The sequence below is a fragment of the Chinchilla lanigera genome, unplaced genomic scaffold, assembly GCF_000276665.1.
Source record: "Chinchilla lanigera isolate Chin_1 unplaced genomic scaffold, ChiLan1.0 scaffold00064, whole genome shotgun sequence".
NCBI classification, from domain to species: Eukaryota; Metazoa; Chordata; class Mammalia; order Rodentia; family Chinchillidae; genus Chinchilla; species Chinchilla lanigera.
In genome coordinates, this window is record NW_004955465.1 from 569,721 (window position 1) to 597,474 (window position 27,754).

Sequence of the window (27,754 nt, forward strand, 5' to 3'; positions counted from 1 at the left end):
TTGGGCACATCCCATACTTTGTTTTGGCTTCGTGCTTGCTACAAGAGGTTCAGATGACAAATAACAGCTGAAGTCCTGCAGCACATGGATAGCTAGGAGTCCTAGGGAGCTGTTTTGTCCCTGAATCACTAGCAATGATGCAGCAGCAAAAAACAGGTGCAAGGAATTCTTTGGGATTCCATTTCATCTTGGGGTTCTCAGTCCTGGTCTCTTGCATCTCCTGCAGGCCTGTGAAGGGACAAACCCCTGGTGCTGTAAGAGGTCTCTGTCCTATCCCCCTACCTTCACTCCAGACTCTCACAAAGGAATGGGAAAATCATATGAACAGGGCCCCAAGCATCTATTCTTCGAGACTTGCTGGTCTCGAAGGCCCTGGGGTCAGTGGCCTTGCTCTAGTCTCAACAGGGAGGCAATGCCAGGCCCTGGTCCCCTTGGCCTCTGCTATAAGGAGCCCTTCTCCAGGCCCTGCACAGGCCAATTCGGGGAAGCCCTGGACAGATGGTGGGGGAGAGACTCCCTCCCAAGCACCTGCTGAGGTCATTCTAGAACCCAGCATGAACTTGTTACCTTCTGTTGTTTGCAGCAGTGAGGACATTCTTGTTTTCTCGTGGAAGAGCCTGGGTCACCTGAGGACACTTCTTGCAGTGATCCAGCTGGCTTTGTCTTCGTGTCACCTGATTCTCTGTGTCTGCTTCAGGGGTGATGCCCATCTTTTCCACAGTAATAAACACCCTGCAACTGAACTCGTTAAGAGAACAAAACAAAAAAATCTTTGTCATCTATGAAATAATGCCTTGGTCCTTTGTCCTCTTTTAGAAAGAAAGAGAGCAACCAAGTCTCCAGCAGTGTTTAACCTGGGCTTGCTGAAAAGAAGCAAATGTTCTTTAAAGGAAATAAAAGAGTAATATGAAGTCATCATAGATATAAATATCCATCTGCATGTAGAAAATATGTCACCAGGGTGCCTGGGGAGAGACATTGCGACACAAGAGTAACTAGGTCAGGTCACCTGTTCATGGTACGAGTAAATGAGTGTGTATAGGTAGAGGGTTATGTAGAAGTACACGTACATGGAGAAACATAGCAAGTCCAGAAAGTCACCTATAACCACTTGTAAGCTATCACTGATGCTGCCATCAATCCCAGCACCACCCTAAGTAGAGTGGGAGATGTATAAAAAAAAAAAATAGATAAGTTGTCTTTACTCTCATAAAAATGACAATCAAACTTGGGACTTCAGATTTTCCCAAGGCAAAAATTGTACCAATATAAAAATTTGTTAAAATTAGTAAATACAATATGAACCATAACTAACATGTCTTACGTGCTTACTAAGTCCAAGATTCTTAGATAAGTGTTTTTTATGTATTATCTCTAAATCCTTAGGAAAACAGACAAGTACAGTATTATTATTAGACTGATATTGAGAGGTCTGAGCTGGCCCAAGGTCATGTGGTCCAGGGCAGGACTTGAACTCAGGACCAGAACTGGGACCAAATAAAAGGAAAATGCTGTCAGCTGGGCTCTGACGTGGATCATGTCAGGGAGACATCAGTTTGGGGCAACTTGGTTTCTGCTCCTAGATCCTGCTGTTTGATGTCTTTGCAATGTCACACAGCTCTTTTAGCTGTGAAAGGTAGAAATTAAACGAGATGTCAAAATCTTGTCCTGGAGGCAGGGATCAGAGGAGGACACTGTATGGCTCAGGACACAACTCGGACCATCCTGGAGGCCTGGCTCCTTCACAGGAACCTCTCTGATTGGCTGTATGTATAAGCCATGAGTATCAGATCAGCACAGGCCAGACACCCAACACCCAGGTGAGACAGACACACTTCACCTGCTCTGTGAGCAGATTCTAAGCCTCCATGCTTTTCCATTTGAGGCTTTAAGCTATCTGGAAGTAACCCAGATCTCAATGACATGTAAAATAAATACAGTGCTACATTTCACTGTGTGAATCCGAATCTGAGACTTGTCCCTTCTCAGGGAAATGAGGGTAGAGGTGAGACTAGGGGATAAAGACAGGGGGTGGGAGGTGAAAATCATCTCCTGGAAGGGTGAGAGATATAAATCTGGGGACTATGTTCTTTTTCTTCATTATAGCCTAACTTTTTCATCTAGTGGGAAAAATGTCTAAGAAATGCTTCTGGGAACTTTCAAAAGAATTTCTAAATAAAATTCCCCAATCCCCTGAAGTATTACATATCTAAGGGGAATCCTCCTTTTATTCTTAATATCATTAACAAACTGTTGTCTCATACCAATGAGTCTAGAAGGTAAGTATCATGTCCCTCATCTACACGTGATGCACTGAGGTGACGAGAAGCTCTGCAATTTTCATAAAGTCTAATGACTGGAAAATGCAGGAGCCAGGATTCAAACCCACATCTTCCTGAACCAGGAGCCTTGGTCCTTAACTGGCTCTGCCATTTTCTCTGATAGCAGTGTAATTATCAACTCACTTTTCTCCCTCTGTCCATCATGAGATGTGTCCAGAATAAAAGGAGACCGATTTGCACAAATGATTCGTCTGCATAAGGGGATGCACAATTTTACATACAACTCAATGTGGGTTCTCAAGAATTCTTTTTTAAACCAAAAGACCAGCACTAACAACGACAAGAAATATACAGTATGAAAGACTTAAGCAAAATGAGAGAGTAGATGTTTACAGTTCACAGCAATTCTTTTTAGGTACGTTTTATATATAGTGAAGAGTATAGATCTTCACAATTCAGTAAGTTTTGGCAAAACTATACACATGTGTAAGCAACGAACAAACAACATACAAAATATTACCATCACCCCAGAAATGTCCCTTTTCACATTCTAGATAATTCCTACCATATTAGCACCAACTAGTTTATCTTCAAAATTTTTTTTTTCCATAAAAGTTTCATATAATTGAAAATGTATATTGTGCACTCTGCGTTTCACTTCTTAGGCAAGGTATGCTTTTGAAATTCTTCTATAGTGTTGCAAGTATCCATTGTTCATTCTTTTTGTTGCTCAGTGTTATTCTAATGTATGACTGTATCACAAAATTTGTTCATCCATTCTCCGACTGATGGGCGTTTGGGTTATATCTGAATTTAGCTATTACGAATCAAGCAGACATGCTTTTTTAGAAGTCTTTGTAAGGCCATATGCTTTCATTTTCTTGAGTTAATATCTAGCAGTGGGAGGATACATTTAACCTAAATTCTTAGACTCTACCAAAGTATTTTCCAAGGTGATTTTACATCAAGAGTTCCAGTTGCTCTACATCCTTGTCCATACTTGAGATTGTCAATTTTTAATTTTAGATATTCTGGTGAAATGGTACTTTCTTGTGATTTTTCTTTGAATTTCTCTAATGACTGATAATGTTGAACATCTTTTCTTGTGGTAGTCACCATTTCTACAACTTCTCTGGTAAAATGTTTTTTCAAAACCTTTGTCCATGCCTTTAACTGGATTGCTTGTGGGGTCTGGTTTCATATTACCTCTTGAGAGTCACTTATATGTCCAGAAAAAATCTGTATATGCTCCAGATGAAAGTCTCTTATACATGAGATTTTTAAATGTTTCCTTTAAGTATAGGCCTTGTCTTTTCATTCTCTCAATAAAAGTTCTCAATTTTGATGAATCCCAATTTGCCATTTTGTTTCTTTTATGTATTGAGTGCTGTAACAAAAACAAAAACAATCTTTTCCTAAGCAAAATTCACAAATATCTCATTCTATGTTTTCTAATGAAAGTTTAATAGTTTTTGGTTTTGAATCTGTACCTATGTTCCATTTTGAGTTGATTTTGGCTATGGTGTGAATTATGGATCAAAGTTCATTTCTTTTGCATATGGAAACTCAATTATTCTAGTACATTTTTTGGGAAAAAAAAACTCTTCTTTTCCCACTGAATTTGCCTGGCACTTTTGTGAAAACACAAGTGATTAAATATGTATGCTTTGATTTTTGGATTCTCTATTCCATTGATCTACTTGTTTGTCATAATGGCTATATATTTACAATAAATGTTGAAGTCAAACAGTGTCTTTTAGTTTTTTCTTTTTAAAAATTGTTTTGGGGGGCTGGGGATTTAGCTCAGCGGCAAAGTGCCTGCCTGGCAAGCACAAGGTTGTGAGTTCAGTTCCAGGTACTGGAGAAAAACAAAAAACAAAAAAACAAACAAAAAATTGTTTTGGGTATTCTAGGTCACTTGCATTTACATATGAATTTTGAAACCAATTTGTCAATTTTTACCAAAATACCTAGGATTTTGATTTGGAATTCATTGACTGGAGAATTGACATCTAAATAATATCAAGCTTTGAATCAAAAAGTCTACAAATGTAGTCTGTCTCTCCATAAGATTAAGCCATCTTAAATTTCTCTTAGCAATGTTCTCTAATTTTGTTAAATTTATTCCTCTCTATTTTGTGTTGATGCTATTGTTCTGATTTCATTTTCAAATTTCTGTCATTAGTATAAAGAAATGACAAATTTTTGTCATTAGTATATAAACACAAAATTGTGTTTTGTTTATTGACATGTATCCCACAAGATTGATACATTTATTTATTTGTAGAACTTATTTTGTAGGTCCCTTAGTATTTTCTATGCATCCCATTATGTCATGTGTAACCATGTCTCATGTTTTTCTTTCTAAATCTTCAGGGCTTTTGTTTCTTTTTCTTGCCTTATAACAGTGGCTACAGTCTCTCCTGAAATGCTGAGCAGAAGTAAGCAAAGTGAGTATTTGTGTCCTGTTTCTTTTCTTAGATGGAGTTTATTCAATAGTTTCTCATGAAGTATGATGTTTACTTTAGTTTTTTGTTTTGCTGTTTTTCATACTTAAGTTGTCTATTTTTATTTTGGTAAGCATTTTATCTTTAAATAGCCATTGCATTTTGTCAGATACCTTTTCTTTATCTCATTAACAATTTTTACATGTGATGAGGCATAGATGGTAAATATTTCTCCTCCAGTGTGGTCCTCCAGGAAATTTTTTGGATTCCAGAACAGACTGAAGCTGAATCTGTGTGACATGAGTAACACCTAGTGTTTCCTGACAGCTGTACTTTCATGTGGTACCTTCTGTTTTCATTCAAGCTTCCTTCTTTATGGGAATATTCTTAGTTTTAAACTAAATCATTCTAGAATTGTGTACTTAACTACTAAAAATAATAGGTTTCCTTTCATTCACCACATTTCTTAAGACAAACAAACACAAAAGCCTTAGAACTTAGCTCACTTATCATAATCAATTTGCAACCTGAACAAAAAAAGTGCAAAAATATTATGGGTCTTTCTACTCAAACAAAAGTCATGCAACAAAGAATGATTGGGGACAAAATGAAGCACTGAGCTGTGTCATGGGGTGGACAACTACCATGTTACCTATGAACAAACACATGCTTCAGCAGCCAGTTTAGAAAAACAGTCAGAATCCTCTTACCCTAAATTTGACTAAGAATAATACTTCATCCCTTAGGACTAGCATAAGCTTGTACTATTCTTTAATAACTGTCACTCAATCTCAAAAGGAAATATCCATCATTCAGTTCATTAGACATGACAGTTTAAATGCTTGAAGCATAGCCTGATAGACATTGAGAGTTAGCGCTTTCTCTGTGTAGCTTCATAATTTATACATACCTCTGTGTTCTCCTTCCTTTCTTTACTTACATTTTCAATCAATCAAACATACCTTATATTTAGAAGACAACTTTTGTTGATGACAACAGAACATATGCTCAAATTAGCTTTGTATTTCATGATAGACTTGGGAACATTGTTGTTACAGCGACACTCCCAAATCTCAAAATATTCTAGACCAAGCATTCCTTTGAAGTTTTATGGGATGTCACCCATGAAAACTAACCTTAATACTAAAGACTTGAATTTTGTGTTCAGCAAGAAACCCCTGCAAAACTAAAGGGACCTTGGGTCAAAAAAATTCAAGAACTATGACACAGTATAACATCCTCCTAGAAATTCATAAAACATATTTGCATACTTAAAGCTCTTCACATTCCCATTCTTCCTCTTGTAATATCAGATGACCCTCTGTTTGGAGATGAACCATTTTTATACACTTCCATGTGCAAGGTCACAGCTTGAACTGCTATGGCCCTCTAGTGTGGTCTTCCTCCCCTCTCTCACAAGGCACAGTTGATCCTAGGAAGGAAGTTGATCCCTTGCTTGGCCAAGTTGTCCTGTCTTTAGGAAATATGGAAAACACAGAGAGAAAGAAAGAGAGGGAGACTAGACATTTCAGGTAGCTCAATCTATGACATGCACCTGGATCACTGCTGACATCCTTGTCTTCAACAGATGAAACACACATTCCACAGGAGCTGGTCTGCATGAGAGAGAAGAATTACAGAGACAGCCAGAATGGGGCACAGATACAAGATGGATCAAGGGTGGTGAAAGTTGCCAGCTATCTGGCAGACATTATAGTGCTCACCAAGGTGGATTCAGGAAGGTTATATCTCCCAGCCCCTAGCATTTAAGCAGGGCCTTCTTGACTCCAGGCTTTTCCTGGCTTAAAACAAAGACAACCCCTGTGAGGTTCTCCAGTCTCTCACTTCCCTGCTGGGGCAAATTTATAAGCCTCTTGGTGAGGTGACAGATCCCACAGAACCAAGCAGCTTGGGCCTCTGAGTCACTGTGCAGAGGACAGCTGTCCTTGAGAACCACATGGACTTGCAGGCTAAGAGAAACAACATTTGTTTTCTTAATAACTGCTGAGATTTTGAAATTGTTATATAACAGAACTTACTTCATTCTGGTTGATATCCTCTCCAAGCCTTACTTCCCTCATCTGTAAAATGGAGATAAGTTTATTCTGTTACATACCACCCTCAATACTCATCTCAGAAATAGCTTATGAAGAAGCATAATTTCTTCATTTTTAAGCACCTGTGGTGTGTAAATCTAGATTATTCTACATTTGTCTATATTAGTATGATACCATCAGTGCACATCCAGTGTCATCTGACTTCACCTTCACAGCAGCCTGAGTTCAGAGGGACTTGTGGTGGGGGCAGAGTGAACTGTCCTTTGTCAGAGGAGGCACCGTGGCAAGTGCGGTGCAGGGTCTGAGGCTGCCTTGTGCCTCGCTGCATCCTCACTGCAAACAGGGATGGGCACAGTGCTCTGTGTGACGCTCTCCTAACCCTTCTTGCTGCAGGCAGATGGGCAGTGACTCATGAGCCAGCCCTGGGACAAAGGCACTGGCTCTGCCAACTGGTGCTTAAGAAATATAGAATGAAAAACTACTATTCTCACAAATCAACTGGCAACATCAAGGCTAGCGCTGGACATCCTTCTTATATCCCTGCACTTCCTTCAGGCTGACCTGAGGCTCCATCTCAGACTAACTGCAAATCTACGGAAATGTAATGTGATCCCAGCACTGTGTGTGTGTGTGTGTGTGTGTGTACACAGACACTCATGCTGGGGAATGCAGCAAAGGAAATCATTGCTATTCTTTCCAGAGCTCTGCTTGGCACTTTTTCTGCTTAGTGTTTACTGTTGGAAAGATCTACCGCCACAGCCAACCCCTCAGTCTCCAAATTAGCAAGTTCAACCAGTCAAGAAGAACACATCTACGAGGTGTGAGTTTGAAAACTGAAAATGAGATCAGTTTGGCTTTATAATTCATCAAAATGATCTTATTATTCTATAGTCATCAGTCGGGGACCAACAGGGAACAATTCCTAATGGAGCTGCTGCGTGGAGGCTTGTCTTTCCCTCTGAAGTGGCTGTAGGTCAGAGTTTTAGGCAGGAACTTTTGGACCCATGTTGATTTGGAGACCACTGGTTTCTTGCGCAAACCATCATAACTTTTAGCCTTCACCAGAGTCTGAGGCCAGAGCTTCAAGGGGATTGGCCAACTCTTCCAACAATGCAAAGCACAGCTGGGCAGAGAGGAGGAGGGATTCTGCTCTGCAGAGGGTCTCCCACCTCTTCCTAAGCCCTCCCATGGCCACTGCCGCCAGGCAGACAGGAATAGATGGAGAACCTAAGAACTGGTTCATCTTTACCTTTAGCACTCCCACCTACCCTCCAGAGCTGATCTACTGAGTGCCCGGTGCTATTTTTTTCTTCTTGATTTTGGTCATTTCATTGGGTGGGCAGAAGGTTAGATCTTTCTAGAAATTCATTTGGTTAAGTCACGATCCCCAGGCCTTGGAGTCCAGGCCCAGAGATATATGTGTCCACATATAAGCTTTCTTAAAAGAAGGCCAGGACCCTGTGTGTCTTTCAGACTGAACCGAAACCAAACTGCAAAGACAGTCTGTGTACTTGTTTGTGCAGGACAGGGGCAGAGACTCCATTTCCTTCCTCCTGCACTGGCAAGGGGCTTCCCACTCATTTCCCAAGGAGCATTTCATTTGTGGGTGAGAAACATTCGTCGATGTTAAGGTCAGCCTATAAAATTGAGTGGCTGGTTCTTTCGTTTCCGGCACACTAGAATTCTTCTTATACAGTGCAGTTATTCAGAGAGTTTATTTGGTTATTTGTTTTCTTTTTCATCTCAAGGGGGATTTTAACAAGTTTAACTCTCAGTTATGTGGGTTATTGAGTTTGTTTGCTGGCAGCTGTGTTGGGCCCGGATTAGGACCGCTGAATGCAGGAGGTGCCATTACAGAAGGGGACTTGTGCAGAGTGGTGACTCTGAAGACAAAAAGCAGGGATAAGAGAGGGCCCAGCTATGACGTCAAGGCTTGTTGATAAGTTTGATATGGAACCCCAAGAGGAAGAAAATAAAGCATAAGGCCATAGTTGCTCAGTCCAGAGGAATTTCAGACAATTGCAATGTAATCACAAACCCTCTAGTATCCATATAAAAAGTAAGACAAAGTAATGAAATTATTTTAGTAATATATTTTATTTTAAGAAAGAAAAGATAGTCAGGCAAGGTGGTACATACCAGCACTCTGGGAGGCTGAGACTGGAGGATCACCAGTTCAAATCCAGCCTGGGCAACTTAGTGACTTAGTATCTGATGTAAGTCTCCTTTCGTTAAAATCAAAGAAAAGATTTTTGTTTTTTTTATGTTACTAGTAATTGAGTAACTTGTAATAAGACAGAAAATATTAAGATAGTTCTCTTTTCTCTTGCAGACTTAATCCAGAATTATTCTTGAAAGAAATAATTGACACACACATATCAGATCGGTGAGGGGGGTAGTCTTAGAAAAGTAATTTTACTATTTTAGAAGTAATGGTGAAAATCACTTAGAATAATTTCCACTGAAACACATTTCTTCTCCAGCATTATTTGTATCGAAGATGGGGATTCTGGGCTAGATTAAGCACAGCATTTATCCCAAAACATTTTAAAGTACTTTCTTTACCTTTAGTGCTTCTGGAAAAGGAAGAATTTCTTGCCAGCTGGCCATAGGACAACAGAAGGGGAAAATGGACATTACTCCAAATGTACCTCCAGATTATAGCCATGGAAGGATGAAGTTCGGACACAGTAAATATTGAAAAATCAGGGAGCACAGCTGTGTCTTAAGGGGCTCCCAGTCAAAGAGGCAGTGAAGTTAAGTGAACATCCCAGCAGTGCAGTGCCTGCAGTACAGTGTGAGGCGCTGGATAGCAGGTGATTGGTTTTACCCAGATAGATCCAAGCAGTTTTCTGAAGCAGCAGCTTTTAAGCTGAGTCTGGAGAGAGAGCATGTAATCAAGCTATCTAGAACCTGGGAGAGCAGATTTCCAATACTATAGAGGAAAGAGACGTGATTCCAGAGGTCAGAAATTCTGCCAGCACCTGTCACATCCAAGGTGCTCTGCTAGAGTGTAATTTGTATCACAAAAGTATAAATACTAAGCATTCTCCTTGTACAGATGATCAGATGAAGGGTGCTGTGGGCCCAGCATGCTGGTTCCCACAGTTCCAGTATGGGTCAACCTCTTGATGTGACTTCTAATAAAAATAAGATACATTTCCAAGTTATAATAATAACAGATCTCATCAGCTTTAAAAAAAAATTTCTGGACTCTTTTGCAAGCACCCTACACAGTAAGTCCCTGACTTACAAACATTTGAGTCACAAACTCTCACAGGTATACTGTACAAGATCCACTTTGTCAACCTAGGGTTAGGGTTAGGTGTACAAACGAATCCAACTTATGAACAATTCCCCTGGAACAGAACTCATTCATAAGTTGGGGATGTACTGTGTATGACAGCTCATTTAAGCCTCATCTTAATTTTTCAGATAAAGAAACTGAGGCACAGAGCAGGTAAGCCTCTTATAAGAGGCCATTCAGCTCATGGGGGGTTTGATAAAAATACGAAGCTGCCCTAAGATGTGAACTCAGCCATTTAAGCTTGATACTGCAATTAGGAGAAAGGTAAAAACCATACATTGAGGGGTTGGTTATAAAGAAGGAAGTGACAGAGACAGAACTGGAAACCCAGGTCAGTGTCCCTTGGAAAGAGCCAGATATCCCTGGAATTATGGAAGGATACAGTATAGAAAGAAGGAGGTGGCAGCCCCATAATGTTCAGGATGGAAGTGACTGCATCTAGCTTCGTAGTTGTCTTTGGAGTTCCACAAAAGAAGGACTATTCCACAGATAGGAGGCTGGATGAACTGGAGGTGATAAACTTAGCTACAATGGAACCAGCGACAGGGATATGTGAATGTCCTGGTTAACTAACCAAAAAGAGAGAGATGGTACAGATCCATGGCTCCAGAGGGGAGGACTAAAGGGAATTTCCAGTATGAACTCTGAATGGAGCAGTGAGCTCCTTGGTACTAGGGTTTCTTTGGGGGATGTTTTGTCTTGTTTTGTTTTGGAAAGCAGGCAGGAGAAGATATCAGAATGTGTAAAGAGAGGAATTCTGTGTCCAATGAAGACTTGCTTGAAGTTGTCTCTAACATCACTGTCCTCTATTAGTTTACTGAATTTTAATCATCTTCAAACATATGCGATGCCTTTTAAGAAAATGAATACATGGCACAATCAAGACACGTGAAGTTCATTAAAAGCTGTTTATCTGGCATTTTATTAACCAGCATTTGCATGTTTTATCAATTCTTTGGTTCATGGGGTTTATCCTGATGCTCCTAAGGAAATAAAAACATCTTCAGTATTTTCAAAACTAGGCTGGATCACTCTATTTGTCATTTGCTGGTGAGAGTATTTTGTGGTGTTCCAATTATTTTGAAAAATCGTGCTTTGTACTTGACAACTAACACTCCTCCTTAACCAGAAGATGTGATTAACTACTAACCAGGTTAACCCACTCCCTAGCTGTGACAAACAGCAAATGTCACAGAACAATCGCTGAGCGGGAGGATTGAGCCTGGTAAGCCTACGTAGCAGTTTCCTAATTGAAAGCCAGAGCCAGCAAATCCCTGCTCCTCTCCCCGCTTGACCTTGCCCGGTCACAGGGAATATTATTTACACACCGGCAAAGTGGTTTATTCAGCTGTTTCAGGGTTTGAGTGTCGCTGCTTGTAAGTGTGACTGCCAGGAACATACAAAACGCAGCTAGTGCTGATGAAGGGTGGGTGTGCCGCTCAAAGCACAAAGGCTTATTCTTCCGCACAACCGTCTGGTGGCAGCATGGGTGTGCTGGAAGAGATGATGCCCCCAGCTTCAAGGGGAAGCCTGCCAGCCAGAAAACCCCCAGCAGATTTCCCCCAAGGGGCAGGACTGCACCCAGTTCATTGCAAGCCCGGATTCCTCTGGCAGCAAGACAAGGCAGCATGAGTTTCCTGCTGCTACCTGTCCTATGTGTCACTGCTGTCATCCTTGGCTAGTGCTCCGCGGATTTGCCTTGCTGGGGCTTGCGCTCTGGGGGCCTCCCTGGCAGACCTCCTTGCCTGTGTCCTGTGTCCTGTGTCCAGGAGGGACAGGAAGTGCCCCAGTTGAGCAGGGCCGACTGCCCAGACTGAGCTGATTGCAAGCCCTGTGCCTCACCAGCCTTCCTTTCATCTCTGTCCTGTGGCGGGCTTGTCACTAGGTCTATTCTCAGGGGACCTTCTGACACTGTCACTGTCCCATGCCAGTGCCATGAGCAGTGCCCCAGGCCTGCTCAGGGGCTCTGCAAATGAGGCTGTGTCCCAGGGATGGCGCACGGACCAAGGGCCCTGGGACTGAGCTTGCTGGGTGGTCCAACCCAGTTTTGCTTCCTCAGCTGCCATTCAGGGCAGTAACTACTCCCAGGCTGTGCTGTGGAGAAGATGAATGTGGAGGAGAATGAGTATGAAGAGCTTTGAGAGACGGGAATCACCCTTTATGTGAAATGGGATGAGTAGCCTCTAAGAGAAGAGATAGATGAACCGGGGGACATTGTGCTCAGGGGAATAAGCCCATCACTGAAAGACAAACCCAGTATGGCACTTTTTATTGAGGTTCCCTAGAACAAGCAAATAAATGTACAGAGACAGAAAGGAGACTGTTTTTCAGGGGCTGGAGGGAGGGGAAAGGGAGGTCACCATTTTATGGGCAGAGTTTCTGTCACATAAGATGAAAAAGTTCTGGAGACTGCTTAACATAACAGTGTGATTCTATTTACCATGACTGAACTGTACGTGTAAAAAGATTAAGACTGGGCTGGAGATGTAGACCTGGCTAGAGCCCTCGATTAGCATGCAGAAGACCTTGGTTTCACCTAACATCACAAAAAAATTTTTTTTCAAATAAAAATAAATAATAAAGTAAAATCTATGATCATGTGTTTTTTACTACTATTAAGAAAGTAAGAGACAAAGGCTTTGCAACAGCTTGTGCTCCAAGAGGCTATTTTGTGTTAGGGTTGTCTCTGAGACTTATGTTTACCACACTCTCAATGGGGGCCTCAGGAGAAGAAAGACCTTGATTGAATGATAAGGCTCATGGCCCCATTATCCTTAATATCGGGTCCCTCTGACAAAGAGGAACCCATGGCCAGCAGACAAGAGAGGGAGCTGGGTCATGGGAGAATATGTTGGAACTCCTACAGAGTTGCTTGGTTCCTGGAATCTTCCTCTGGTTGTTACCTCAATCCTCCTTGCCCAGAAAGAGACTCCAGATATAAAGACTTCCTGCATATGCCAAACAGCAAGAAAGAAGAAACATGCATATACCATGTAGGGCTCTTTCCTCGAGCTCTTCCTCCTGCTCCTCTCCACAGACCTCTCCTCTTACTTCCCATAGAGCATACCAGCCACCATGCATCCACTCCCATGTCACAATTCACTCACATGTGAATGATGCTTTTGGTCTCTAGAGATTCTGGCAATGGCTCTTGCTAAGGTCAACCCAGATTAATCATGCCCATGCTCTTGAACCCAATAATCCTTTCCTATTTTCTGAACCTCTCTTTGAGTATGTATAGTATTCTGTGTACTAGTCAGCTTTTCTGTCTCTGTAAAAAAAATACCTGGTACCTACAATTTAAAGGAAGAAAAGGCCAGGTATGGTGGTACAAGCCTGTAATCCCTGCACTGGGGAGGCTGAGGTATGAGGATGGTCATGAGTTCGAGGCCAGCCTGGGCTACACAGTGAGTTCAAGGCCAGCCTGAACTACATAGCAAGACCCTGCCTCAAAAATAAAGAAAAAAAAAAAAAGGAAAGAAAAAGGAAGAAAGGAATATTTGGCTCACCGTTTCCAGGGTTCAGTCCAAAGTCATCTGGATCTACAGCAGAAACAGCATGGTGGAGAGGCATGGCAGAGGACAGCTGCTTACTGCATGGCAGCCAGGAAGCAGACAGAGAAGAGAGGAGGCAAGGACAAGAATGCCCTTCCAGATCACAGCCCCAGTGACCCACTCCAACCTGACCCCACTCCCTAACAGCACATCAACTACTGAACCCATGAATGGATGGATCCGCTGATGAGTATGGCACCCCTGTGATCAATCGCCTTCCATTCACATGAGACTTTGGGGGACATTTCAGATCTAAATCATAACACCCTGTCTCCTGGCTGTCAGGGTTTCTCTGCCCCCAGGACATCTATCCAGTCCTCCCAAATTTTGCTTCCTCAGAACCACTCCCTTGCCTACCATTCCTTCCCACTTTATGGATTCTGCCTTGGTATTTATACTTCCTGTTACAGCCTTTACCATCTCTGTGCTAATGAATCTTCAGCCTAGATTTCTCTTCTGAAACTTAAAGTTTTATATTCAGATGTCTCCAGGTATTTCCATTTAAAAGTTTCTAGTATTTCCTTCCTCCCCACACCTGTCTACCCCTAAACCTCCCACCAGAGGAAGACATCATCCATCTGGGTACAAAATCCAAAACCTACAAGTCATCCACAGCTTTTCCTTCCATGCTCCACATCCAAATCTCATTGCTGGTGTCTCCTAAACATCTTTGGGATCTATGAACTTGCCTCTGTCACTTCCCCACCATTGCCTACACTCTGGATGGTTGTGACAGCCTCATGGGGCTCCAGCCATTGTCCTCTGGGTCAGGGGCCATGATCTTAGCACATGGCACACTGCCCTAGTGTACTTGAAGAGTCCCTGTTTACCACAGTTTTTGCCAGGCCTGAGGAAATCAACAAAGACAGAGTCATCCTAGGCTAGCAACAGCAGGGATCCTGCCTTAGGTACCCAGACCCTACAGGTTCCAACATTGTATACAACCTAGAGAGACAGCTGTGGCTGGAAGAAAGGTATACCAGGCACGACTGTTATGTGCAGCATTGTCAACCTGAGCCCATGTCAGGGAGGGACCCAAGGAAGAGACATCCCAATTTACCTCTCCTCTCCTCCCCATCCCATCTCCGCTCCTGTCCCTTGTGGGTAGGACCCGTCTAGAAACCAAGGGTGGAACAGCTTGTTGATATAAAACTATCAACCTGCTGCGGACCAGGGCAGAAGGGAGCAAACTGGCAGGTCTTACCTAATTCAGTTTCTTCCCTGCATCTTAAGGGACTTTTCTATAGCACACATCTCACTTTGTAGCCCAGGCACACAAATGTATTCCACAGATCCCCGGGCATCAGGATGAAATGTGAATCCCTGAACTCAATACTGGCATGTGCCTGCTTGCTCCAGGCCTGCACCCCATCATCACCACCACTGCCTGCCCCTCAGCCTCAGTTGCTCTGCCTGGCTCTCTCCACTCCCTCCCTTTAGAACGGTGGCAGTGCCCTTAGGTCTCTGCCCCCGTTTGCACCCCTTTCCCTGCAGCTGTTTCCACTGGTCAGTCCTCACTTGAGTAGTGACCTCCTCCAGACCCCCTCTGTAAGCACCCAAGATGGTGCCCCTCCTGTGGTTGGCTCCCTCTCCTCTCACCCCTATTCCTGTGTGCTCTAGTCACTCAGCAGATGCTGCCGTTCTTCTCTCCTTCCTGTTCATCTCTCCCACAGACTGTGGCATGGCGAAAGTCTTACCTGAGGTGATAGCCTCAACACCTCGCACAGCACCTGTTCACACTACATATTTGAGAACGAGTGAATGAATGTTCACAAACAGCCTGCGATATCAACATTCTCCCAGTTTTGTAGCTGAAGACAACAGGATTGGGAGATATTTAACGATTTGTCCAGAGTCACAAAGCTGGCTTGACATAAAGCCCAGATTAAACCTGTGTCCCTGGTTTTATAACGAGTACCACATCTTCCTCCCTGGGTTGCCAGCCAAGGACGCCCCTAACTTCCAGAGAAAGGACCTGAGCTTTGCCCTGTACCCCACGGGGCCAAGCTCCCACCGCACAGCATAAGACATATGGGGTGTTCTTTGGTCCCCTCTTTCCCTCTGTTGTCTTTTTTCTGGCAACTGATGTGGGAAACAGCGGCAGAGGTAGAGCCTTTCTGGGCAGACTAGAGAGTGACAGAGATAGGGAGCTGAAGACACGAGAGACAGAGACACAGACAGAAACAAAACAGACAGAGGACCAAGACAGCTTGAGTCCCCACCCTGCAGTGTCCCTAGCTGGCCAGTGAGCTGGTCCCCAGCCTGCTTCTCACCTGGCTGTGGGGACTCCAGGTCCCTTTGTGGTTGGCACAAATACTCTTGATTTATTTTCTCAAAGCCTGCAAGGCTGAAGCCAGTGCTGGGAGACAGGAAGGAAACACGGAGAAGAAGGGAGGCTGCCATCTGACTCTGGTAAGCAGGTCTGGGCTCCGTCCTATGGACTGGAGAACATTTCAGAGTAACTGTAGGCTTTGTCACCATCAGGAGCCAGCAGCCAGCCTCTCCCAGCACCTTAGGTCAGCACAGAGCCCGGAGAGATTCCTCCTGAAGGGGATTTAAGGTCCTGAAACCAGGGGCACTGGTGAGGGCGCAGCAGCCTAAAAGGAATGTGCTCCACTGATGTGCTCCCTGTGCTCTGCACTCACCAAACAGGGTCTCCAAACGCTTTTGAGATACACAGAGTCCTCCTCATGCTCCTTCAGAGAAAAGGGCCTTTCTGCCTATCTATACAGGGGGTTCAGAGAAAGGCGTAAAGCCTTGCCCCCAGCACAGCACTGAGGGGTAGAGACACAAGCAGAGCTCTGACTCAACCCTGCTCCTGTGTGGGGAGGAAGATGGCAGAGCTGCTGGCCACAGGGCTCTGACCTAAGCACCTTATTTTCCCAAGAAAATTCCCAGCAGGAAATGCTCCAAAAAGCAGCATCCTAAGGACCTAAGTCCTTTTCAGTTTGAGGCAACGTGGGAAAGATCACAAATAAGGGAATGAACATGGCACCAGCAACAGAAGCTCCGGGCTTGGTGGGCCCAGGGAGGCATTGTGGGGGGGGGGGAGCATAGGAGAAGCCTCAGATGTACACTTGCCTGGGGCCTCCAAGGACTTTGCATATGGAGCCTATTTTTTAATGAAATTTTAAAGCAGATTCTGCTTAGGGCTTAAATAAACAAACAAAGATGCTTCCTTAATGGAAAAAGCTCTGTCATAAAATGGTGCTGCTGTAGGTGTGCTGGGTTGCAGTCAGGTCTCACTGGTTGGTGTTCCAGGAAGGAAGATAAAAAAGGATAGAGGGAGAGAAGGAAGAAAAGAAGAAAAGGAAAGAAAGAGGGAGTGGAGAAGAAACGGAGGGAGGGGCTGAGAGAGAAGGAAGAATGAAGGGAAGTAGAGAAGGTCAGTGAGCAGCAGAGAAAAAAGGAAGAAAGAATGTGTAGGAAAGGATAAAAGGGGAAGGCAAGATATAGCAGGAAAAGGGAAAGAAACAATTTTCTCCTCCTTTGCCCCAGCAAATGGAGGCCAGCAGGGTGGTACCTGGCTGCAGCCCTCCCCGTGCAACTGTCCTACCAGTTGGAGATGTTAAAGAAAGGCTCAGATCCCCACTCCTTGCCAAATCCATCCTCCCTGACCCTGTCCTGCCCAAGCAGCTGAGCCCCAGGGACAGGGCGCCGTGTTCCTGCGCTGGGCTTTTCCATGCACAACAGAGCCATGTGGTCACTTCCCTCCATGGCAACAGCTCCCTTTTCAGCTCCTACCTCATAGGTGTCTGGCCACCCTGGCTGGCTCCTTTCACTGCCCACTGTCCTGCAAGTACACCTCCCCTGAGCTCTCCTCTGCTGAGCCTTTTGGACAGAATCAACCTGGGGCCTTGACTGATAAGCACAGTTTCTTAACTTCTCTGAGCAATGACTTCACCTCTCAAATAAGGATAAGAACGTATATTTGGCCAAGTAGTTCAAAAGGCTAAATGAGATGATAGCTACTGAGCATCTTGTGTATGCCTGGCACGATACTACACATCTTTTTGCCTTACACAGACTAGCAATACCTTGCTAACAGAGGGAGGGCAAGGATGAGCTCATGGCATATCTCCGGGGTCTACCACCCCACAGCTGTCCACTGCAGCAGCGGAGAGATGTTCTCTTATCTCAGAGCTGGAGAAAGATCAGAGCATGCATCTCATGAGTGACACAGACCTGGTTCACACTTTCCACAGCTTACCAACCAAGAATAAAACTTGCACACATCAGTGTAGTTTTCTAATGTAGTGGAGAAGCAGCTGGGCTTGGGATCACTTCCCGAGGTAGCATTGTGAGGATCCACTTAGCACGTTGGGCCAGGCTTTCAGCCCAGCAAGGCCTTCTCTTTTGGGAAAAGGGGTATTTTATGAAGTGTAGGGGTCTGATCACCCAACTCTACTCTCAATTAATAAAGCAATGCACCTTCATCATCAACAATCATCACAAAATGTTAATGAAACCTCCAGAGAAAACTGAACTTAACCTTTTCACCAAATTGTTCTTTCCATCAGTATATAGCAAACACCCACTGTGTGTCACATTAAGATGCTGGGCTAGATAGAAAACAAAGACAGGACACGGCCCGCCTCCTGCAGGAGCTTAAGTGAGAGCAAGAGGAGGGACCCAGAGGACCTTGTTTTCCATGTGCATGAAAGCTGCAGATGAGACAATTCACAAGTGTGGTGGCTGTTCACCAGAGGGTGACCCCAAAGTGCAGGAAAGTTGTTGCCACTGTCTTCATGGAAATGGGAGAACTGAGGAGCGGAGGACATGTTTTGCAGGCTTATCAAAGCTCAGATCTGCATTTCACCAGTGCAACCAACAGCCAAGTGTGGGCAGAATCCAATTGTTTGTAGCCTGATAACTACTACGTTCATACCCTCATCCCGAAGACCATCTTCCCAACCTGTCCCATTTTCTGTGCTCATTTGGGACATGTAGTTGTTTTCTCATTATCCCTGTGCTTGTCATTTGTTTTGCTCTATAGTTGTTCATTATAACTATAATTTATTGTGTTTCATTTGCAAAGAAAAGCTAATCATTTACGTAGAAATGTATTTGACTGATTTTTTGTGTCCCATCCAACCCATTACTTAGGACTGTGTGATCTCCCATCATGTTCCTTGGCATTGTAAACACTGAGATTTCACAGGAGAAGATTAACAAAAAGCAGAGAAAATTATGGGACTGTTTTTGTTTGTTTTTGTTCTGTTGTAAAACATTCAAAATGGAGGCAACTTTTTAATTGTGTTTTTATGTAGTTAATCTTTAAGGCAGGGAGGCACAATTTTATTAATTTCTAAATTAATGGCACAGATTTGATGAAATTAGGACTAGAAGCAATAGTTGCTATTCTGGATTCATTCAAAAACAATATTATGCATCAATAAATGCATTCAGTAAATTTTATGCAGTTGGCAAATTTTATTATGCATCTACTAGGTGTCAGCCACTCTTCTTGGCTCCAGGGAAAAAAGTGAATGAAATGAAGTTTGCTCTCTATTGGTGATTATAATACTGTGAAAAGAGATGACGAATGAGCAAGGTATACAGTAAGTCGAGGAGTGACACATGCTGAGATGAAAAACAGAAGGGTAAGGAGGTGGAGAGGGTGTGAGAACTGCTTTACATGAGATGGTCAGTGAAGGCCTCTTTCCTAAGATGAGCAAATCAGAAAAGTGTGTTTCTGGAGACAGAGATCCAGGCAAAGGTAGAGGAGCAGTCAGAGCACAGTGCCTGAGACAACAAAGACATGGCAGGTGTGGAAAAGGAAAAGCAATGAAGCCTACCTGCCTGGAATGGAACAGGGGAAGCGGGTGAGTTGTAGGAGATGAAGTCAGAAAGACTTCACATAGGATTCCATAGACCTTCGAAAGAACTTCTGGTATTGTGCAGGGTAAGCTGGGAATCTTCTCAGAAGTTCTGAACTCATTCAGCAAAGCTGGCTTACTCTAGGTTTTAGAGGTCCCCTCTGACTGCAGTTTAGAGAATAGATCCAGGGGTGGAAGAGGGCAAGAGCGGATGGGCCAGTGGGGCCGCTGCAATAGTCCAGACATGCGCTGACGAACTCTTAGCTCCATGTGACATTTATCTGATGCTCACCATAGTCTTTCCTTGACACACATCAGCTCTTGTTTTGTTTAAAGAACTTCATATTCAATAGCCAAACACAAAATATAAATCTTCTTACATGGACCATAACATGGAATAAAACTGCATTACCAGTGTATTTATTTCATCTCATTTACACTAATATAAAGGAAAAAGCATGATTTTTTTCTGCATAAAAATCCTCCTAGCAGTCTCAAACTTTTGAGATATTAGTAGCATATCAGATTATAGATTAAGAACTCTATTAAATATTTTTCTTGTTGTAAAACTGTTTCATCACCTCTAAACTGCTCAGATCAGATGTTCATTACCCCTGAAACTTCTAAACTGCTAAACGTTTAAACTGCTCATATCAGACTTTATTACCCCTAAAATAGCGATGCTTGTGGTGCTCATTTCTGGAGATCAAATTGGATACCAGGGATCATATCAAATTCAGATACTTCTAAATTATAGTATCTGAAAGTTTCCAATTTTATTAACACTAAACCAGTACTTCAGGAGAAAGCAAACGATGGCTAGTGTGTACTGCAATGTTTATGGTGGTCAATATTCACCATCCTCCCTACGGACCAGCTGCTGCAGAACAATTACATGCCATTTCCCACCAATATCAGGCTCGACCACTGGATTTATGTGAAGGACCACCTGGGCGACTTTCTTTGAAGAGGATCAACTGTCTGCATTTTGGCTGAACCTGACCTTGTTTCCATATAGTTATATGTACAGAGCTGGCTAGGACTTTTCCTTATCCCTTAATTGGCTTTAAGCAATGCATATTGGTTCCCCTGAGGTGCTAATATGTAGTCTTTGAAGCAAAGAGGACAGGGCAGCATTTCCCCAGGGTCCTGTAGTTCCCATGTGTAAGCCAGGGCAAGGTGGGATGGAAAGCCGTGCCCCACACTGTCAGCTGGGGTCAAGCCTCAAGATAGAGGTCCTCTCTTCCTGGGGCTTGAAAGATTACATATCAGAGCTAAAGAACCGAACCCAAAACATTAGATACTACCTCAGTTGTGTTATGCAGATTACTCTTCCTGCACATCCTTCTCTCTGCATATTGCAGAGGTGATTTCAGGCCTCCTACCTAGCCTAGCTCACGGCACTCACATACTTCCCGCCACTCTCACAGTTACTTGTCCTCAAGCCACTCCTTCCTTCACAAATAAAACACAGGTTCAGTCTTGGGTTAAAGCCTTTGTTCCAGTGAGCCATCATTCTAGCTGGACTTAGGATCCCCTGGCTCCCCATAACTACAAATATGCCTTAGTGTCTTTATTCTCACCATGGGCTGCACTGGAAGTGGTAGATTGGAATTAACTCTCTAAAATTCCAATAACTTTTCCATGAGATTACAAATATAAACTTTCTGGGCCACAGTGAGGACCAGGAAGGGCTCCCTATAGATTTACACTAGCCAATGAGAGGGAAATGAAAGTGGTCTATACCTCCTTTGAGCAGGAACTTCCAAAGCTGACACTTGGCCTCACCATTGTTCTTTTCTTCTACCATGATGCTGAGAGACTCGTGGAGGGGCCGCTCCTTCACACTCAGTTCTGGAATAAAGACAACACACAGCAGAGCCCTGGTGGCCTGCACACTGTGACTTGAGAAAGAGAAAAAGGCCTGGTTTTTGTTAAGACACTGAGAATTGGGGATGATTTATTGCTGCAGCATAACTAACCCTGAGCAGACCGATAAAGATATGCAATTATCCTGCCTTATCCTCAAGGGATATGTTCTAATACCTCCAGTGGATACCTAGGGCCCAGATTTTTCTCTTCTAGGCTTGCAGGCTATGGTCATGAGACGAGAAGCTCTTCTCTATCACATGTCCCCACCATAATACGCTGCCTCAGTGCAGGTCCAAAACCAATGGAGTCAGTTAGCCCTGGACTGAAGCCTCCAAATGTGTGAGCCAAAATTAACCTTTTCTCTTGATAAACTGACTAAATCATTTATTTGTTTCTGTGATGGAGAGTTGACTAACAGATTAATAATAACTAAAGTAGAATCATTATATAAATATACCATGATGAAAATTATTAAATGTCATCCCCCCAAAAAAAATCTTCATTCATCACTGCACTATGTTTTTAAATCACAGGTGACCTGTGGGTCCCTTGAACCATGGAAAGCAAAACTGTGGATAAGGGAAATTACTAGTTATCTGTATTTTGCCTGTTTTTGCTGTAAATGGATAAAGCCCTGGAGTAGCATCTGTTGCTTTCTTGTCAATCACTGCAGTCAGATTTTGATTGATGGAGAAGGATTTGGAGAAAACCTTAGTGATATTTAGAAGGCTTCTTACAGTTTCAAGTGTTCTGTACGTTTTCTCTTACACTTTGAAGGTTTTCTAATCCAGAAAGTTCCCAAGGTGCACTATCATTTATAGCTTTTCCTTCAGTTCCTTAACCTAGGTCCTTCGGTATAGGATATTTTCAAATCCCTTTCAAAACAGTAAGCTCAATTTTGAATCAAGACCTGCTGGCATGTAAAGGAGATGAAAAGAAATGGATGAAACATCATGCCTCCCAGAGACAGGCTCTTATTACCCCAACTTTTCTCCCAATAATGTATTTTAGGGACTATGAAGTCAGAGATGTTCCTATATATAGATCAGAAGTCAGAGATGTTCCTATATATAGATCAGATAATTTCTATTTTCTCAGTTTAAAAGTCTTCAGTAGTTTATCAATGCATTTACCACAAAAACTTAAACTCATTAACTGCACATTGTAATTTCATAAGCATGAACTAGCTCCTAATGGCATCCTCACCTATTGCCTGATCCTCTCTCCGTTTGCTGTCTCTACTGGTCTTCAGTTTTCTGAAGACATAAAGGTCTTCCCTGTGTTAAGGAATGCTGTTTCCTTAGTCACTTTCCTCATCGCTGAGATCCAATACCCACAATTTAAAGGAGGAGAAGTTTATTTTGGCTCACAGTTACAGCCCATGGTCGGCCTTCTCCGAGGTAGAAAATGGCATGGCAGAGGGGCATAGGGAAGGAAAAACTGCTCACTTCATGGTGGCCAGGAAGCACAGAGAAAAGGGAGGAACCAGGGAGGGAGATCTACCCTTTGAGGCCAGAACCTAGTACCCGCCTCTTCCACTCAGATACCACCTCTCAACAGCAAGCTGACTGTAGGGTCCCCAAGGTCCAGTCCTCTTCCAAAAGTGCCCCCTTTGAGCACATGTGGCCTTTGGGGGACATCCTTGATTTAAACTGCAACAACTATTGTTTCTTCCTCTGGAACATTCCTAACTCTCCACATATTTTATTTTCCAAAGCATAAAAGACGCTGCCAGAACAGGTGGGCTCCAAAGAAGGGGAGGAGAAGTATCATACTGCAGCTGCCCATGTGCTTCACAGCTCTTAGAAAAGACAGGAAAGCAGAGCAGCAGGCTAGGGACTGCCTTACCATCCTCGCTCAGATTTTTCCAAAACCTTGCCTTCAGATGATTGCTATGTCCATTCTTTGAAGAGGCTCAGCCAATGCCATTGACAACCACTATATTAGTTACTTCCCCATTCCTGGGACAAAGGCCTAGCACCCACAACTGAAAGGAGGAAAGGTTGATTTTGGTTCTCAGTTTTAGTAGATTCAGTCTATGGTCAGTTGGTTCCAAGTCAGAAATGGCACAGCAGCACAACATGGGAGAGGAAACCTGCTCAGGGTATGGTGGCCAGGAAGCAAAGAACAGGGAGAAAATGCTGAGAATGCACTCTTCCAAGACACATCCCAGTGATCTGCTCCTTCCTGCCAGGCTTGCCTCTGAACAGGAGATTTTTGGGGGATATTTTAGATCCAAATCATAACTACCCTGAGAGCCAGAGGTGCTAGTACCAATTAATAATTGTCATGGTTTTTGTCTGGATGTCCCCCTAAAGCCTCATACAGTCATGGGGGTGGGCTTTTCCGAGGCAGCTGAATCTAGAGTTTGTGATTTGCTCATTCTCTAGTGCCTGGAATGGGGGTGTGTGAGTGCTACATCCGTCCTAGGGCAGGTAGCCTGCATACACTATAAGGGAGAAAAAGAGGCTTGCTTCCTCCCTTTTGCTGTTGTTGCTTTTGCTGTCTTCTGCCTGCCATGAACAACTGCCCCTGTGCCATGCCACCCTGCCTTGGAGCCGGCAGATAATGGACTGAAACCTCTACAAACTAAGAGCTAAATAAGTCTTTCCTTTTTAACACTGAGTGTTGGGCATTTTGTCTCAGTGAAGAGAGAAAAGTAACCCAGACAATAACAATAGCTCTCCTCTTTGTTTCCTAAATTTTATGTCCCTGCCAAATTCAGTTTTCCTCCAAATTGTTGACTAATGCTATCTCTACAGTCAAAATGGCCAATGCATAATCAGAAGCCAAATCCTTTTATGACGGGAAGTACAGATCTTGTCTTCCTTTAAGTGGCTGGGACTACCACCACTGTGATTTCCTTTGCATAATAGTCCTGCCCTAATATTTTCTTTTGCATAATAGCCTATGTGTTGCTATTTCAAGCCCTATATTTTATTATTGTCACTTTGTTTCCTAAAAACTACATGAATTCTACTGTAAATAGCTTGGCTTCCTATATTTTTGCAGGTCCTCACTCCAAGAGGGGAAAAAAAAAAGGATGAATTATTTTATTTGTCTTGTTTAATTTTCCAGATTCCCCCAGGGACCATACTTAAAGCACACCAAATGGAAGCAGAAAAATGAGATTGTTGAAAGATGATTGGCCCTAGTGCTGTTTACTTGGCTTTCAAGTTAAGAAAAAGGTCCTTCCATGGGCTGTGGTCCATTTGCAAAGACTGAAAATCTCTCTTTTCTCTGTGACATTCTCAACAACAACCATAATGCTTCTCCCTACATTTAGCAATGGTGTACACATGAAGTAATGTGCATGTGCATGCATGCACACACACACACATGCATGTGTATTTGCACACACTTCTGCACACATGCAAGCCAAAAAGGATGAAGGGCTTGTTCTGTGATCTTGCAATAAATCTCTGTAGAGTTAAAGACCATGATGATGCCTGCATGGAACCAAGCAAATACTTCCTTCTTGATTATTATCCAAAACTTGAGTTGTTTAATTCTTTTTAAAACTTTTGCCATCATCAACGTTCTCCTTATAAAAATATCCCACATCTTACAACCTATCATGAACCAAATAAAATAGTATTACTGTTATTGCTAATAACAAAAGCTAGTTTTGACAGCTTATTATATTCCAGACGCTAGACTAAAGAGTTCATATTATTTAAGTTATAAAAGAACCCTAAAAAATAGATATGATCGTTATTTGTTCACAGTAGTGGTAGTATTATTACTATGATATTCCAGGCTTAGAAGGGTTGATTAACTCCTGTATCATCTCACAGCTAGGAAGGTGACTTGATTTGGATGAATCTCCCCTCAACACACTCAAGGGCATGGTGTTGAAGGCTCATTCTCAGGGTGGAACTGTTGGAGGGGTGAACTTTAAAAGGTGGGTCCTAGTAGGAGGTCCTTAGGTTACTGGGCGTGTGAGTGTGAAGGAGGTTATGACAACCTGGTCTCTTCCTCTTTCCCTTTGCCTTCTAGTCATGAGGTGGGGTGTTTTCCTGCACTGCACGCCCCCTGTCATTGCCACTTGGCACACAGACCAAAAGATCAGGATAGGATCCACTAATTTTGCACTGGAACCTCCAGGACCATCAACAAAACTAAACCTTTTCTCTTTATAAGTTAATTATCTTGGGTATTCCATTACAGTGATGGAAAGCTGTCTAATACAGAAGAAGAATAGGTGGGTTTCTGATCCCAGCCTTCCGGCTCCAGGATCCATGTCTCTAAGCAGAAACTGGTTTCTCACTATGGAAGCCAGGAAGCAGGAAGCAGAACAGCAGGACAACAGAAAATTCAACATCTAAGTAGGGCTAAAATCAGTAACCATGTTGCCTAATATATCCAATTCCACCTAAAAACTCTGCCATTTTGCTGTATACACTATAGTATAAACTGCAGCTATTTCCCAAAATTCTTTCTCCCTTTCTCAGTTACAGTTACAACACTGTATCACTTTGACTTCACCCACTGCAACAATCTATATGTGTCCCAGTCTTATAATGAAGCCCTTTGGGTAGTTCCTTCCATCTCATTGGCTGGGGTACAATATGGAACCTTCTTATACTAACTTCTACCCTAAATTTAAAATATTTGTGTAGAGACCCAGTATCAGTATATTTATAGTATATGTGAATATCCCCTTCCCCACTGTCAAAAGAGAAATAATTTCTGGGAGAGATATTGCCACCAAGACAGATGATCTTCTCTATATCAGGATTGTGGGCAACCAAAGACATATCATGATCTATTGGAGAGGAACAGAATGGAAATTGGTCCTTGTGAAAAAAAATCTCATGGAATGTTCACTTAGAAAAATGTATTCATAATTCAGCTTCTACAAAATTAAAAAGCAGAGTTGGAATAATTTATATTTGATATCACCATGGCAGGGAGTATACAGTTCAGCTCCAAATTTTAGAACACAGAGAGAGAGAGAAAGAGATGTTTCTTTGGGAGAGTGCAATGTGACAGCCAGACACAGCCTCAGCACTAACATGGAAAGACATTTGTGTGATCACCTGCAAAAATCACAGCAGGCGCGGGGCTCTGGGCAGCCTCCTGGAAAATGTGACAAATAGCCGAGCTGCCCACCCTGGGACATACCTGTGTACAAAGGATGAAATTCTGACTGGTAAATATATTAATTATTTCCAAGCCTGGCAATAACTCCTAGGGCTTCTATACTATGATTCCCAGGGCAGCACTCTGAGTGCTGGAGAAAGAGGGATGGGGTGAACCATGTGTGGTTTTAGGGCCTCCTCCAGCAACCATCTTCCATTTTTTAAGCATACTTAAATAATGTCCAAAATTGGGCTGGAAAATGGAAAATGGAATAATTCAGTCACTGCCTGAACAGATCCCTAAACTTGGACCTGTCACTCTTCGTTCCCAGCATGCTGGGATCTCATTATTCTTGCCTCTAGTAATTTTCTTTCATCTTCTCTGGAGAAAGCCTCTGCCCCAACTTATCCCATCTCTTCACTGCCCTGTCATTTCCCCTGGCCCTTCTGACCTCTTGGTCTCAGAGGCTGCTTCCTCTCAGCATCTCTATACACATGGGAGCCATTCTTCTGGATCTGAAGTCAGCTGAACACAGCACACTGTGTTGGTTGCCTGATCTTTCACCCTGCTCTTCCCTCTTCACCTGAGTGGGCAGAAATTGGTATTATGGTGTGAATCTTGAATGTCCCCCAAGGGCCCTGTGGTGAAGGCTTGGGGTCAAGCTATTGAGAGATGCTACGTTGAGGTGGTAGAATCTTTAGGAGGAGGGGCCTACCAGAGGAAGTGAGGTCACTTGGGGTGGGGCCTTAAAAGGGATTGTGGGACCAGGGCCCCATCTCTTCCTCTTTGATTCACAGCCACCATGAAGTGAGGTTTCCTTTGTCTTGTGCTCACGCCATGACATTCTCTCTCATCAAAGGCCTAAAAGCAACAGGGTCAAGCAAAGATGGACTGAAATCATAAGCCAAAGTAGCCTTTCCTCCTTATGAGTGTTTGTCTCAGTGATTTTTTTCAGAAAGGCAGAAAGCCAACATAATTAAATTATGGAAAATGACTTACCTAGATGGCCCTCCACATTCATGGGCTCCACATCCATAGAGTCTATCAAACTAGTATCAAAAATATCCAGAGAAAAAGACTACCTATGGTAAATACATAAAGACTCTTTTCTTGTCATTATTCTGTAAATAACACAGTATAACAACTATTTATATTTATGTTGTCTAAGATATTATAAGTCATCTAGAGATGGTTTATAATATATGGTGGGATGTGCACAGGTTATATGCAAATACTATATTATTACATGAAAGGAAATTGAGCATCTATGGAATTTGGTATCCCAGGAAGGTTCTAGAATCAGCCTCCTGTGGATACCAAGGGGAAACTGT

General features: G+C 43.0%; 1 long non-coding RNA gene across 2 annotated transcripts; it reads right to left on the minus strand.

The window, feature by feature from the left end:
- On the minus strand, window positions 1-27,649 carry LOC106150103. 2 transcript variants are annotated; one of them, XR_001236718.1, is made up of 6 exons: window positions 27,423-27,649; window positions 21,213-21,320; window positions 6,769-6,810; window positions 6,285-6,345; window positions 568-738; window positions 1-228 (listed from the first exon to the last, which is right to left on the minus strand). It is a non-coding gene; the product is annotated as an uncharacterized LOC106150103 (long non-coding RNA). The 2 variants fall into 2 exon arrangements; XR_001236717.1 differs by lacking the exon at window positions 27,423-27,649 and adding an exon at window positions 26,875-27,112.
- Between the last annotated feature and the right edge of the window lie 105 nt (window positions 27,650-27,754).